The sequence below is a fragment of the Camarhynchus parvulus genome, unplaced genomic scaffold, assembly GCF_901933205.1.
Source record: "Camarhynchus parvulus unplaced genomic scaffold, STF_HiC, whole genome shotgun sequence".
Lineage (NCBI taxonomy): Eukaryota > Metazoa > Chordata > Aves > Passeriformes > Thraupidae > Camarhynchus > Camarhynchus parvulus.
Window position 1 is genome coordinate 9489 of NW_022148286.1, and position 15200 is coordinate 24688.

Genomic DNA, 15200 nt, shown 5'->3' on the forward strand with positions numbered 1-15200 from the left:
CTACAAATTTCTCTCTATTGCCCACCCCTGCTCCCTCCCCAGCAAACAGCCCATCCCTGTTTGCCCTTCCATCTCTGGCCCCACTCCCCATTTCAGTTCCCAAGTTCAGTTCACCACTCCCCCATTTTTGTTTCTGTAGTTCTGTGGAAATTAAATCCCAAACCCTGACCTTCACCATGAGAGGGAAGGGGCACAAGCCACAGCTGACAGTCGTGTGCCCAAGTGCTCACAGCAAGAGGGGAAATGCTGTGCTGCAATTCAAGAGGCTCTGGCTGGGGGTTTCAGAGATGCTGCCCCTGGTCATCTGCAACAATGGCATCAAACCTGTCAAGGTGAGGAGGACCTGCTCACGGAATGGTCTGATTTGGGAACAAGTGCTTGTAGCATGGGGAAGGGTCCCAAAGAACATGGCAAACCTGTGAGGAGGAGCCAGAAATTCTTTTGAAACAAGTGACTGACATCTGTTCTCCAAGAAGGGAGGTCTTGGAAATCGTCTGTCCAGTCTTTCTTCTTGAAGTTGAGCACAAGAAAGGTGGTGGAGTATTTTCCCCTGTCTCTCAGGCCACCATTTGTTCTCACGGACATGTGTGAATTCCCAGTTCCAGTAGATTGTATTTGATGCCAGTTTATGAAATTTTAGGTAAACTGAGTTGTGGTTAAATTATATTCTGCCCATTACTTTCCATCCTGTTTGGCTCTGTCAGTTCTATCCAGTTCTATCTCTGAACACTCTTTTTTCCCAGCTGGTTTGACTTAACTTTTGTGCTAAATGCTGTTTGTGGTGGGAGAGGTGCTGGGCTCCCATGCAGGACGAACAGCACTGCAATGTCAGTCCCCGTGCCACCCTGTACTCACACCAGCATCATTGTGCTCTGGCTTCCCTTTTCCCAGTTTATGTTATGCCTGGAGCATCAGCACTGAGTGTTCTCCTTGAGAGGCAGGGATACAGTAATCAATATTTGGAAATAATAAAACAGGTAAAAAGTTGAAATGCAAATAAGAAAAGCGAGAGGAGGGGCTCTACCACCCCCCTTCCCTGCAGATGTTCAGGATAGGAGGAAATAGCAAGAGATACCGGTTACCAAAATTAACAAAAAGAAGGGGAAAATCTGGTTGGGTCCCAGGAAAATGCTAATTATAAGAGATTTATTGCTTTGATGCTAAAATGTAGTAAAATGTTAGTTTTGGCTTACATTGTACTGGCTTAGTGTGCATGTGTAACCCAAAGGTGAACTAAAGGACAAAAGAGGAAGAGGAGAGGCCTTCATCATGACGACCTCCAAAGACTTGTGCGACCACCAAAACGAGGGATGGAGCATGCGCGGTAAAGGTGGTGATGAGGGCGGAGATAGAAGTGTGATGAATGGAAAATGGGAGGAGATGATATTGACACCCGGCTTATAGGGGGGGAATCTTCACTTGGCAAGCTCGTACGTGAGGTGGCCGGGGTCCAAGAGCCCTGCACTCCGTACCCCACGGTTATCTTTTGCTTATGCGCTATTATCTGAACCAAATTATCCCTTATTTTAATCAAATTATATTGTCAATAAACGATTCAATTAAAATTGCCGCTTTTTAAAATATTGTTTGGTTTTTTATGATGGGATAATTGGGCAAACATAACACCACTATCCCCCAGTGCTCCCAGTAACCCCCAGTGCTCCCAGTATCTCCCAGTGTTCCCAGTAACCCCCAGTAACTCCCAGTAACTCCCAGTAACTCCCAGTGCTCCCAGTATCTCCCGGTGCTCCCAGTATCCCCCAGTTTCCCCAGTAACCCCCAGTCCCTCCCTGTGGGGGGAGGGGGCAAAGATGACGAAGCTGAGATCCCATGGGGTGGGGGGGCAGTAAACTCTAACGTCTGTTCCAGAAAGTTCTCTGCTCTAACCTTTCCCATTGGAGCAGCCCACAGAACAGCTCCCCTGCACCCCGGTACCCCAATGGGCAGAGAGCAGCGCTGTGCCCGCCCCTCCGCTCCCCTTCTTAACCCGCGGGCCCGCCCGGCCTCGGGGCTCGGCCCCCGTGCCCTGCTGAGGCTTCTCTTGGCTCCGGCACAGAACCGGCCCCGGGGGAGCCGCTGCGAAGCTGAAAAAGCCCGGCAGGAGCACAGCCAGCCGCTCCACGGCGTCTGTCTGTCTGTCCGGGACTTTGGGAGAACTCGGTCGGTAAGTAAAATACAGCGCTCATCGGAGCGCACCTCCCCCGCACCCGGACGAATCTGCTTTTATTTTAATGTGTTTGCCTCGCGAGTGGGTTTTTAGCGATGGGAAGTCACCTGTCCCACGCTCCAGAGAGAGTTTTATCTCCAAATTCAAAGTCTTCTTGTTTTGGGAAAAAAATTGGTTTTAAAAAAGGGATGTTACGGTATTCATTCGGTTTCTGTTTGAGCATTTTCACGAGATTTCTCGGGAAGATGTTTTGTCTGTTACATTTTGGGGAAAAAGCGGGGAAATGCATTTATTTAGAGCAAGTTAAGGGGAATTTCAGGCTTGGAAAATTCACTGCTTTGTTTAATTCGATTTTTAAGTTGATAAAACAAAGGGGAAAAGCCCAGTATCCCGGTCCTCCTTCCCGTGTCGTGTCCCCCGCCCCCACTCCTAAAGCCTCTGCACCCGTGGAGGATTCAGGATCCAAGCCCTGTCCCCCGGCTGTCTCCTGCATCCACCAGCCCCTCTCCCAGCCTGGGACTGGCCACCCCAGACTGGAATTTACCCGTACCCCCGATCCTAAAACCTCTGTTTGCAGTTCGGGTCCCGGTTTCTCCCCCGGTTCTTGCACACAAAATGGCGGCGGCCTCGTGGGCACCATTCCCCTCCTCCCAAGCCCTCCCGCCACTCCCCGGCCCCCCCCCCCGGTTCGGGCCCCGCCCTTTCTCCCGAGCGTCGTCACTGGCGTCGGGCCCCGCCCCTTCCACCCCCTCTACCCCTCCCCGGGGTGGGTCTTCTGTGGGTGGTGTTTCCCCGGAAGGCCCCGCCCAGGGGCGTGACGTCATCCATCGAGGTTGTGCCCCCGTCTCTTGTCTTTCCTGGTTCCCATGGCAACGGGACAGGAAGTGGGGCGTGGTTTAAACAGGAAGGCTGCCATCTTGGCTTGCTGGAAACCCTGTGTTGTAGCTTGCCCGGTCCCTGCCTCAGGGGAGGAGACTTGCTGCACCCCCAGCCACAAAACCAGGCCGGGGAGCAGCTGGGCAAAGATCCGGGAGGAGGCAATCAGGGACGTGAACCTTGAGCTGGCAAGGGACCTGGACTGGGTGGCTGCTCCAGCCATTCTTTATGCGAATGGGAACGCGAGGTGGGAGCAAATTCCATACACAGAGATCAAAGAGCTGCAGAAAGCAGCGAAAGACTATGGGAGAGGTTCAGCCTGTTTTAAAAATTTACTAGAACTATCATTTATTGGACATAGTCTAGTAGCCCATGACTTAAAGTACATTATGACAGCCCTGTTGTCCCCCACTGAGTTTCTTCTCTGGGAAGCCCATTGGAAAAAACTGTTAAAGGCCCTGATTGAGAAACATCACATACAAGGATTGTGTATGCATTAGCAGGTGAAGGAAATTTTATCAGGCCTGAAGATCAGGCCATTTTGCCTGTTGATGTGATTAATGAAATTAAACTAACTGCTAAAACTGCTCTTTTAAAGATCCCAGACAGTGCCACCCCCTTGCAAAGCTTCTCAGCCATCCACCAGGGAGTCGATGAGCCCTTCATCAAGTTCGTGGACCGCCTCCGAACAAGCCATCGAAAGGCAGATTGACAACGTGGAAGCCAGGGATGAGCTACTCTGAAAAATGATCATGACTAACACCAACCCAGACACCAAGAAGATACTCAGAGCTCTTCCACAGGACCTTGATGGTCACCGCCTGCACCAGAGCCACCTCCATGGAACAGACAGTTGCAACTGCGGTAAGCAAGGGTGTTGGGGAGGCAATGGTTACTTTAAATAATATTCAATATTATTCAATGGTCAGTTTAAATAATATTTAATAATTTAATTGCAAGCAGCATGGCCATGTTTATGCCAACTGTCCCTGCCCCCTGTCAGATGGACACATCGATTCCCACCTGCCCGCCTCCGTTGCTCACTCTGCGAGGATGCCCACCTCCTTCGCTCCTCGCCCACCGCGGTTCCAGCAGCCTCCTCGGCATCCGGGAAACGGTTTTTTCAGCGCGCCCCGGCCCTGTGCAATGACACCAAGTGGCAGGCCGCAGCGGTTCCAGGTGGCAGCGAGAACCAGTTCCCGGATGGGTCATTTCTGAGGCTTGGAGCCCCGAGGGAGGTTTCAGGTACTTCTGTGGGACAGGGCAGTTAGACTCGAGCCTTTGCAGAGTCCTCCGCAGCTCAGTCACAATTATGCTAGAGGACGAGGACTTTGACAGGGTTCCAGCTGGCTTCTTGGAGCCTCCCTTCCACGACAGGACCATCGAGGTGCTGATCGTTGGGGACAACAAACACACTCCTTTTGAAATTACTGTAATCCCAGGGGTTGGTACCGTTCACCCTTCCAATGAAATAACTGTGACTGTTTCCTGTACCACACCGCCGTACACTTTGTGCAAGCACACTCCTTTTGCACAGATGTATGTGCTTCCAGGACAAGACCCTGATATGTCTAATCATGATGTTTATTTTACACAGAAATTATCCGGAGGAACACCCAACATTTCAGTCACCGTCTCCTACAAGGAGAAGAACTTCAACCTTTCGATGATGGCAGACACAGGAAGATTCACCTGCCGACAGACAAGCCCACCGTGTCGCCCCTCCTGCCCCGAATTGGCCTTCCCATGGAAAAGGAGAAGCAGGAAGGGGACGTAGCCAAACCTGGTTTCAAGGGCTCTCATTACACACAGATACATCCCCTTGATCGAGCAGACAAACATTTTGTACACAAATCTACTCCCTCCCTTCTCAAAGGGATGTTATTAGCAAGGAGTCATTGCCGACTGTCGACATTATGGGCGTCGGGTTCCGCCATTTTCTCCCTCCTCCTTCTTTGTCATCCTCCTTCTCTACTCCCTCCCTCTGGCACTTCTCCTGCATCTCCTTCTTCCCCTTCCCATCCTCCTTTGCCCTCTTCAACCCATAAAGAAGAGGGAGGTGTCAGAGAAAGTTTGAGTACAGGTTGATGTCTAAGAGGAAACGACCATTACCCGTGAGAACAGGGGTTGCAAAGACAAGACAGAGAAAGCTTGAGTTATGGTTGAGAGCTTATTGGCCCCAGGATCCCAATCATTTTGGGGTGTGATGAGCATCGGTAGCGGGTGCCTTGACTCAGCGTTTGATTCATCCTGCCGCGCCGGTTTTGTTTGCCAAAGGTGGATCACTGAGCGTTCGCGTTCCTCGGCACGGCTCCACGCCAGCGAGCCGGCCCCCTTACCCATTATAAGTCTAGAATAGGTTGGGATTGTTTGGGCCCCTTGTTTTGGTTACAAAACAATCGGATAGCCATGAAAGTTGGAGTTAGGTTGAGGTTGGAAGGGTACGGCAAAGTTGCACATCTTTTGTAAGCAGTGTTTTTGGAAGTTACGTGCTTTCCCACGGATGAGCTGAGGTCGCGTGTTTTTCAAGTAGGTTGTGTGGTTTTGTGTAAAAGCTGCCTTTGAGGTGGCATGTTTTCCATACAAAAGGCAATTTAGAAGTTGCATGCTTTTCCATGCAGGAGGCACCTCTTGCACTCCATGCTCCTGGGGGGCTTTACACTTGTTACGCACATACGTGTCAATCAAGGCATCGAGGAACTTTACTATCAGTTCGGCATAGTCTGGTATTTGGGGGTGGTACGCAGAGCTGGTGTTCTGCCAAGGGGGCTGCAAGAAAGCAGACCTGTTCTAATGGGTCTTTGTTTCCTCAGAAAAGATCAGGTACACGGGTGCAGAGCCAGGAACACGCTTCTTGTCGCCGCACTTCCGGGCATCCCCAGCTTGCAGCCAGTCTTACTGCCCTAGTCTGTATCCTCACTTCCATCCAGGTGACCTCCGGCTGGATCGTCCCCCAGCCCAGACAGAACGTCTGGGTCACCTTGGCAAAGTTCTCCAACAGGACACCTTTTGTATGGCCATGGGAAGCGTGGGCGATCCGTTATCTACGTGCCTGGTGGGAGTCCCCCTAATGGAAAAAGATTATGTGTTCATGGGTAAGAAACCCAGCCCTGTGGACTCCTGGGATGAATGGACAAGGATTCTTCCACGTGCCTCACAAGAGCCCCACGAGTTAGACTTGTTGGGCTCATCTAGAGCAAAGTACTGCATTAACTTTGTGCATACAGCAAGACCTAATTGGCAAACCACGAGACCTCCAAGCAAAGATGTCTCACCAAACGATAAGTGGTACAACAGAGCTGAATGGTGCAACTACACCAGCACCACACCTTCCGAGTCCATGTCACACCCCAGAGAGCTCCCAAGGGGAGTGTTTCTTATCTGTGGCGATAGGCTGTGGGCAGGAATCCCCTCCAACATCAAAGGGGGTCCCTGCAGCCTTGGCCAGCTGACTACCCTCACCCCAAATACCACTCAATTGCAGAACTGGAAGCAGAATAGCAAATTGGCCTACCAAAAGAGATCCTTTGAAGAATTTGGTCCAGATTGCGATAGCCAAATTTACGCTTGGGGAACAACAAAGAGGGCTGCGGTATCCATTTTTCTACCCTGGGTGGCCGCTGCGAAGGCCCTCGGTGAGATTTCTCACCTGGGGTGTTGGCTCAGTAAGCAGGCCAACGCCACGTCCGCTGCGCTGTCTGATCTCCTTGCGGATGAGGAGACCACCAGGCACGCCACGTCGCAAAACAGGGCAGCAGTCGACTTTCTGCTGCTCTCCCGTGGCCACAGATGTGAGGACTTTGAAGGACTTTGCTGCTTCAACTTGTCTTTGAACAGCAGCTCGATACAGGGGAACATAAAGGGATAGTTAAATCAGGTGAATGACATAAAGACTGAGAAAAAGGCAGCCGACTGGCTGGGCAGGCTGTTTAACCGATGGGGAATTCCTGAGTGGGCCTTATCTGTCTTACAAGGGCTGCTGTGGGTCATCATCATAACGGGTGGTTGTGATTGTTACATCTTGCCTCAATAAAGCTCTCTTGAAGACAGTTGGAGGGGCCTTTTTAATTAAGAGAAAAGGGGGAGATGTGGGGGGAGGGGTCAAAGGCAATGAAGCTGAGATCCCATGGGGGGGGCAGTAAACTATCTCCCAGTAACCCCCAGTGCTCCCAGTATCTCCCAGTAACCTCCAGTATTTCCTAGTATCTCTCCTAGTGATCCCAGTTCTCCCTGAGCATCCCCAGTAACCCCAGTATGCCCAGTATCCCCAGTATCCCCCCCCAGTATCCCCTCACCGTTCCGCTCTCCATGCATGCTCCCGATGCAGCCCCAGCACACGGAGGGCAGGCAGGGCAGCAGTCTCGGTTCCCGCTGCGGGCTCAGGTGTTGTCTGCAGGCCCCGCAGAGCTCCAGCAGCCCCAGCGGCTCGGGCAGCTTTGCTCCCGCGGCCCCGGGGCCGCTCCTGAGCGCTGCTGCCACCTGAGGCGCCACCATGGCGGCCGCGTACCCCTCACGATGGGCACGGCCTGCTGCTCCCGCCCCGAGAGGCCCTACTGCCAATCACAGCCCGCGCTGGCTGATTGACATTGTGGGTAACCAATGGAAGGGTGGAAGAGGGGGGATTAGCGGAGATTGACAGCGCGCAGGAGCAATGAGAGAGGAGAAGGCGGGAAGGAAAAGGCAGGAAGGGGCCTCCGGCACGTGAAGGAGAACGGGCCAATCAGCGCGCAGAGCGGGTGGCGGTGAGCCAATCAGCGGCCAGACAGCCCTGGGGAAGGCGGGGGCTTCTTGGATGGACGGGCCAATCGGCATTGGCGAGCTGCCGGGGAGGCGGCACTGAGGCTGTGATTGACAGCTGGACAAGCCAATGGGGAGCGGAACTGGGGAGGGACTGGGAATAGTGGGAGGTACTGGGAGTTACTGGGGGTCACTGGGAATTACTGGGATTACTGGGATCACTGGGAGATTATTGAGGGTTACTGGCGGTTACTGGGATCCCTGGGAGTTACTGGGATCGTGGGGGATTACTGGGGGTTAACAGGATCATGGGGGATCACTGGAAGTGACTGGGAATACTGAGAGTTACTGGGGGTTACTGGGATCACTGGGAGATACTGGGACAGAGCTGAGCAGGGGACACAGCACAGGTGACACCACAGGTGACATCGCTTTTAATGTAAAAAATGGCAAAAACAGCACCAAAAGTGTCCCCAAACCCCCCAGGGTCATTGTCACCATCGGGGGGACAGGAGGGAAGCCAGTCCCGAGTCCATGCCCAGCTCCTGGGTCACTCTCAGGTGTCCCTGGATCCTTCTCCAGGTGCGACACCTCAACTCTGTTCAGCCCTCCGAGCATCTCCATGGCCACTCATGGTCCATCCATCCAATCCTTGTGCCCAGCTCAGTTCCAGAACATTCCGGGGGTCCCACCAGCTCAATGACATCATCACCTTCAATGTCCAGCCCTCTGAGCATCTCCATGGCCAACCACAGTGTGGTCCATCCATCCAATCCCTGTGCCCAGCTCAGTTCCAGAACATTTCGGGGGTCCCACCAGCTCAATGACATCATCACCCTCAATGTCCACCCCTCTGACCAATCCCATGGTCCACGGTCCATCCATCCAATCCCTGTGCCCAGCTCAGTTCCAGAACATTCCAGAGTGCCATCAGATCATCACCCTCAATGTCCAGCCCTCTGAGCATCTCCATGGCCAATCATGGTGTGATCCATCAATCCAATCATCTCCATGGCCACTCATGGTCCATCCATCCAATCCCTGTGCCCAGCTCAGTTCCAGAACATTCTGGGGATCCCATCAGGTCATCACCCTCATTGTCCAGCTCTGCAAGCATCTCCATGGCCACTCCTGCTCCATCTGTCATATCCCCGTGCCCAGCTCAGTTCCAGAACATTCTGGGGGTCCCATCAGGTCAGGATCTGTCCCTGCTCATGGATCTGTCCCTGCTCATGGCAGGATCTGTCCCTGATCCCTGTCCTGCCTGGACCCCCGGGCGTCCCCCACATCCCCGTCCCCTTCTCCTGTCACCATGAACGTCCCCACACCCTCCAGAACCCCACGGAGATCCCCTCACCCACCTCCTCCATCCTTCACCCCCGCTGCTCCTCCGAGGAGTCCCCAGGCCCACCCTGATGGCCCTGCGAGGGGCTGGGACCCCTCCTCAGGCCGTGTGAGCGGGGCCAGCACCTGCCACGTCCTGCCACGTGCCCAGTCCAGGCTCCAGTGATGGTCCTGATGGTGTTCCCAGTGGTAGTCCTGATGGTGGCCCAGATGGTGGCCCGGCTGGTTGCCCTGGTGGCAGCCCGGGCGATTGTCTTGGTGGCAGTCCCAGTGGTGGCCCTGCTGCTGGCCCTGGTGGCAGTCCTGGTGATGATCCTGGTGGTGGCCCCAGTGCCAGCCCAGATGGTGGCCCTAGTGGCAGTCTCAGCAGTGGCCCTGCTTGGGGGTGGCCCCGGTGGCAGCCCAGGTGGTGGCCCTGGTGATGGCCCAGGTGGTGGCCCGAGTGGCATTCCAGATGTTGGTCCTGGCGATGGCCCAGATTGTGGCCCGGGTGGGAGTCCCAGCTGTGGCCCTGGTGGTGGCCCCAACGGCAGCCTGGGTGGTGGTGGTGGCCCTGGTGGTGGCCCTGGTGGCAGCCCGGGTGGCTCCACTGTCAGAATCTGTGGGGTGTGGAGGTTCAGGGACATCACACCATGACCAATATGATCCAGTAAAGACAAATTTATTATCCCTAAGAAGACTATATTTATAATAAATCTCTACTGTCCATGCGTCTCTAGCTAATACATGATTGGTTAATCCTAGCTGTTCATGTGTCTAAATTAGAATGCTGATTGGATCACCTAATTTTTCACACGTCTTGCTGTGGTCGCCTGGCCCACCCATGACTCCCTTTTTTCTTACTTTCCCAAGCTTGCTGACAAACTTGCTGAGTCCTGATGACTCTTCTTCTTGTATCTCTTTCAAGGATATACCAACCCCATTTCTGAATGCGTCCATTATTCACTGTTTGTGAATGTGTCCATTGTCCATTAGTACAGGCAGGCTGGATTGTGCATCGGCTGTAAGCAATGACAGTTTCTTGTGAATAGACTCAGAGCAGTCAGAGAGATTCATGCAACACATCCCTTCAAAATCTTCACACCCATGTCCTTGTGCTAGCAACAAAAAATCTATAGCAGCCCTATCCTGTAACACAGCGTGGCGTATGCTGCCTACATCAGTGGTAAGCTCATTCAGTATTGCAGATGTAATGTTAATTTGTTTTCCTGTCCAACAAACCAATCGTTTTAATTGTGTAAGGCCCTGTGATGAAGGCACTCCTGGTGTAGAAAGTGATGCCAGTATAAGCGAAGGCCTATTCCACAATTCTACATTATCCTTACAGTCTGAGCCTAACAGATACACGCTACGTTTTGGACGCTGGAATTTGTGCCTGATATCAAGCATCTGTTGAATGCTAGGGGCAAACAGTGTCAATTTCCCAAAACAGCGCAGTCCTTCTTATTCTGAGGAGTTGCAGGCCAAGCTCTATCTCCACAAATGAGAAAAACTCCAGGGGGTAACATCCTTGCTGATTCTTGTTTTAGGGATACAGACCATGTCCAATTGGCACAGTATGCCGAGGTATTGTAATACCACGAAGAAACAGGAGATATCCAAGTGCTATCATCTCTGGGTTTTCCTGACCTTTCCCTAATCAATTCTTTACCTTTGTAGTACTCAAAGAACAAACAATAATTTCCTGTCACTGATCCCAAAATATCCAGTTCCTGTGGTTCCATATGACTTGTAAAGGTATTTTTTTTAAACCTTGATCATCCCATTTTGATTGTAATTTGACCAGGCCAGAGCTGCCTAAATTTGAGCTCTGGTCCAATTTTCTTCCATTGAGGGAATTTTTTTGGAGTACTCCCTCAGCATACTCCAGCAAACTTGGTAGATATTCTGACCGTTGTTCAGCTGTCAGGTGTTGAAGAATTGGATTTAGGGCTGTCTGGAATCGGTGCTTTCACTGATTTTCTGCCTCTGGACACAGCATGGGTTGATGACAGTGGTTTCAGAGAGGGCTTCACCCACTTGGCTGGAATCCAACGAATGCCTTTATCTGTAAGTAAGCACATATAACCTCTTCCTCTTAATTTCACTGTAGCTGGTCCTTCCCACACCCCTGTTTCTGGATTTTTGAACCTGACTTGAACACCGTCAGGCAATTCCTCACTTGGATTACATGTGAGGGCATGATGCACAAGACTACGTGGATCTTCCCTATCTCCTGTTGTTCTAAAGTAATAAAGCACAAAAATGGCTTTAGCTGTTTTTTCCTCAGGGGATAACCCTGTAGTTCCCACTTTTTGTTTTTGCAGCATGCCCTTGAACATCTGATGGGCACGCTCAATAGTTGCCTGACCAGTAGGATTGTGAGGAATCCCAGTGTCATGCTGAATACCCCATATATTACAGAAACATTTGAATCTTAAGGAACAGTAAGCAGGACCATTGACAGTCTTGATTGCTAAGGGGATACCTAATATGACAAAGCAATCGCAGAAATGTTTCTCAACATGACGTGCTGTCTCACCTGTTAAGGGAGTAGCCCATATAACACAAGAATAGGTATCAATGCAAACATGTACAAACTTTTTCTGACCAAATTCTGCTCCATGAGTTACATCCATTTGCCATAATTGCAAGGGTTTGAGTAGCCCTAGGGTTAACACCAGTGCCTAAACCATTGCCATCTCGTTGACAATCAGGACAGGATTGCACAATACCAAAAGCATCAGTAAGGGGAATAGCAAATAGTTTAACTAACATTTTTGCAGATTGATGAAGAAATGCATGGGAAGTTTTAGCTTGCTGAAATTTATCAGAGTTTGGCACTGGCCAGACAGTGGCTACCAACTGATCAGCTCGAGCGTTCCCTTCAGACAGATCAGGGAGAGCTTGATGACTACAAACATGAGTAATAAAGTATTCCTGCCATGATTGATTTAGGTTTTTATGCAATCGGCTTAAAAGGGAATACAAATGCTCATTACTCACCTCCTTAAGTACTGCTCTTTCAAGGCGTTGGACACAGCCAACTACATACAGTGAATCAGAAACAATGTTAATGGCCTCATTCTTCCAATTTTCAAAAGCCCAAATTACAGCTTTCAATTCTAATGTCTGCAACGTATCTTTTACCTCTCCAAAAATGACCTGCTTTTTCCACATTTTGTCTTGCTGCCAAGCGCAGGCAACTTTTTTTGACCTTTTACCTGCATCTGTAAATACTGTCTGCCCAGACACTGGACAGTCAGATCTCCAGGGTCTGTCCTCCAGACACTGATGCTCCAATAAAGATAACACCCAGTGCCGTGGATAAGTATTGTGAACTTTACCATCATATCCAGCCAAAGGTATCTGTAAAGAAACAGAATGCCTAATTCCCCATTCAAGATACCAGTTACCCAATAGTACTACAATTGCATATGGTTCATGTCCCCAGATTTCCAATATTGTCCCTCTGCCCTTCATAATCAAATGAGCAAAAAGTTCCAGTCGAGTGGTAATAGTTCTAGATTGTTTTACAGGTAAAAATACCCATTCCAAAATAATTAAAGGATTAGCCCGAGTTTTAACCCATTGACAAATCAAGGGGAAAGGATGCTAGGCATAATTGTCATCCTCCTTGCTCTGACTGATGATCATCAGTTGAACTGGAACATCCTCGATCAGACAATGTGCATCTGATGCAGGGACCTTTGTGGCAATGTGATCCAAGGCCTGCTGTTGTTTTTTATCTGGTGTTCATCTGCCTGAGACGAAGTACCTAGTAAACTGTATTAATGGTTCAAGTTCTTCGTTAGCTATCCCACAAATAGTTCTAATCCATTGAATATCCCCCACTAACTTCTGGACATCATGTACAGTTTTAATCTCAGAGGTAATGGTGAGTTTCTGTGGTTTCACTACAGACTGATCAATCTGCCACCTGAGATATTGCTAAGGAGCAGAATATTGCACCTTCTCAGGAGCAATTTTTAAACCCCTTTCCTCTAGCAAAACTGTCATGGTTTTTAGAACAGAGTCTGATTGTTTTCCAGCCACTAATATATCATCCATGTAGTGATAGATGATTGTCGTGGGTTTACAGGAAATAGGTTTTTGGGGAATGGAGTGGCCAGAGGCCAATAGGTGTTCAGATTCTAAAATTGACACCAGGTTTGGCCACTGAGGGTGGATGCGCCTCTGAGAACACAGGAGTTAGAAGCAGAGCACTCCCTTGGGCTCTCTCTTTGATTTCCGGCCAGCAAAGAGGCAAGGCCTCCCCTGCCCAGCTTTGAGCTGAGTGGGGAGAGGAAACCTGCGGCCCGGCAGAGGTAGGCCTGACCCCTCAAGATTTTTTTTTTGGGTTTTTTTTTTTTTTTTGGGGCCCCCGGCCTTCCCAAAAAAAAAAAAAATTTTTTTTTTGTGGAAAAAATTAAATTTTTTAAAACCCCCAAAATTTCCCCAAAAAAAAAAACCAACAAAAAACCCCCCCTTTCAAACCGGGTTTGAAATGAAATTTAATTTTTAAAATTTTTTGGAAATTTTCCTTAAAAGGGCCCCCCAACCTTTAGAATTTTTTCCCCCTTGGTTTTTAAAAAATTTTTCCCGGGTTTTAAATTTTTCAAATTTTGGTTTTAAACCATGGGAAAATTTTCCGGGAAAAAAAAGGAAAAAAGAAAATTTTTTTTTAAAAAAGGCTTTTTTTTTTTGGGCCCCCCCCCCCCAAAGGGGGAAAAATTTAAATTTTATTTTTTAAAAAGGTTTCCCCTTTTGGTTTTTTGGGCCCGGGCCCCTTTTCCGGGGGAAAAAAATGGGGGAAAAATTCCTGGTTTTTCCCCCGGAACCTTTCCCCCCCCCCCCTTTTGGAAACCCCCTTAAACCTGGGGAAAAAATTGGGTTTTTTTTTTCCCCTTTTATTTCCGCTTCCCCCCAAAAAAAGTTTGGGGTTTTTTTGGGTTTTTTTTTTTTTTTTTTTTTTTTTTTTAAAAAAAACCCCCCCTTTTTTTTTGGGAAAACCACCAAAGGCCCTTGGGCCGTTTGGAAAAAATTTTTTTTTTTTTTCCCGGGGGTTTCGGGAATTTTTTTTTTTTTTTAAAAAAGCCCGGGACCCCATTTTCCCCCCTTTTTTTTTTTCCAAATTGGGGGGGTTTCCCTTTCCTTTTTTTTTTGGGCCCCAACCCCCTAAGGTTTTTTTTTTTTTTAAAAAAAATTTCCGGCCCCCCCCTTTTTTCCCAAAAATTTTAAATTTTTTTTTTTGGGGGCCTTTTTCCCCCCTTTTTTGGGGGTTTTTCCCCAAAGGGAACTTTTGGTAAACCTTTGGTAATTACCTTTCCCAAAAAAGGGGGTTTTTTGAAAAATTTTAAAAGGGGGCCCCTTTTTTGGTTTTCCCTTTCCTTGTTCCCCCCCAATTTTTTTAAGGGCCCCTTTTCCCTTTTCCCATTAACATTTCTAAAAAAAATTTTCCCCATTCCCCCCCTTTTTGGGAAAAATTAACTTTCCCAAAATTTTGGAAATTTTTTGGGGGTTTGGTTTGGCCGGGGGTTTTTTTTTTTTCCCCCCAAAAAAAGGAAAAAAAAAAATTCCCGGGGTTTCCCCCAAAAAAAATTTTTTTTTAAGGGAAAAAATTTTTTTTTCCAAAAAAACCCAAACCCAAATTTTGGGGAAAAAAGGGGTTTTCCCAGGCCCTTTTGGGTTTTTTTTTTTTTTTTTTTTTTTTTTTTTAAAATTTTTTTCCCTGGTTTTTTTTTTTTTGGGGAATTTTTTTTTGGCCCTTTTTCCCCCCAAAAAAAAAAACCCCCCCCAAAAGGAAAAATTTTAAAAAGGGGGGGGTTAGATGATCTTGTAGATGATCACATTAAAGCTGGCTGTAAATATTACAACACCTTGATAATAATTCTTATCATAAATTCTGAGAATTCTCATTATATAATCAACTTATCAACAGGAAGTGTTTGAAGGGGTTATCACGATCTTTTTAAAGTGTTCATATAGCATTAATAACAATCCTTATTTATCAGTATCACCTATAAAATCCAAAAATAACAAAGGTTACAAACTCAATGTCAACAAAACTCTGAACCATTGGAGAATCAGCTGATGA

General features: G+C 48.9%; 1 long non-coding RNA gene across 1 annotated transcript; it reads left to right on the forward strand.

The window, feature by feature from the left end:
- The first annotated feature begins 3022 nt into the window (after nucleotides 1-3022).
- Nucleotides 3023-7016, forward strand: LOC115916466. Its single transcript, XR_004061599.1, has 4 exons — nucleotides 3023-3290; nucleotides 3642-3907; nucleotides 4047-4288; nucleotides 4641-7016. It is a non-coding gene; the product is annotated as an uncharacterized LOC115916466 (long non-coding RNA).
- The last annotated feature ends 8184 nt before the right edge of the window (nucleotides 7017-15200 follow it).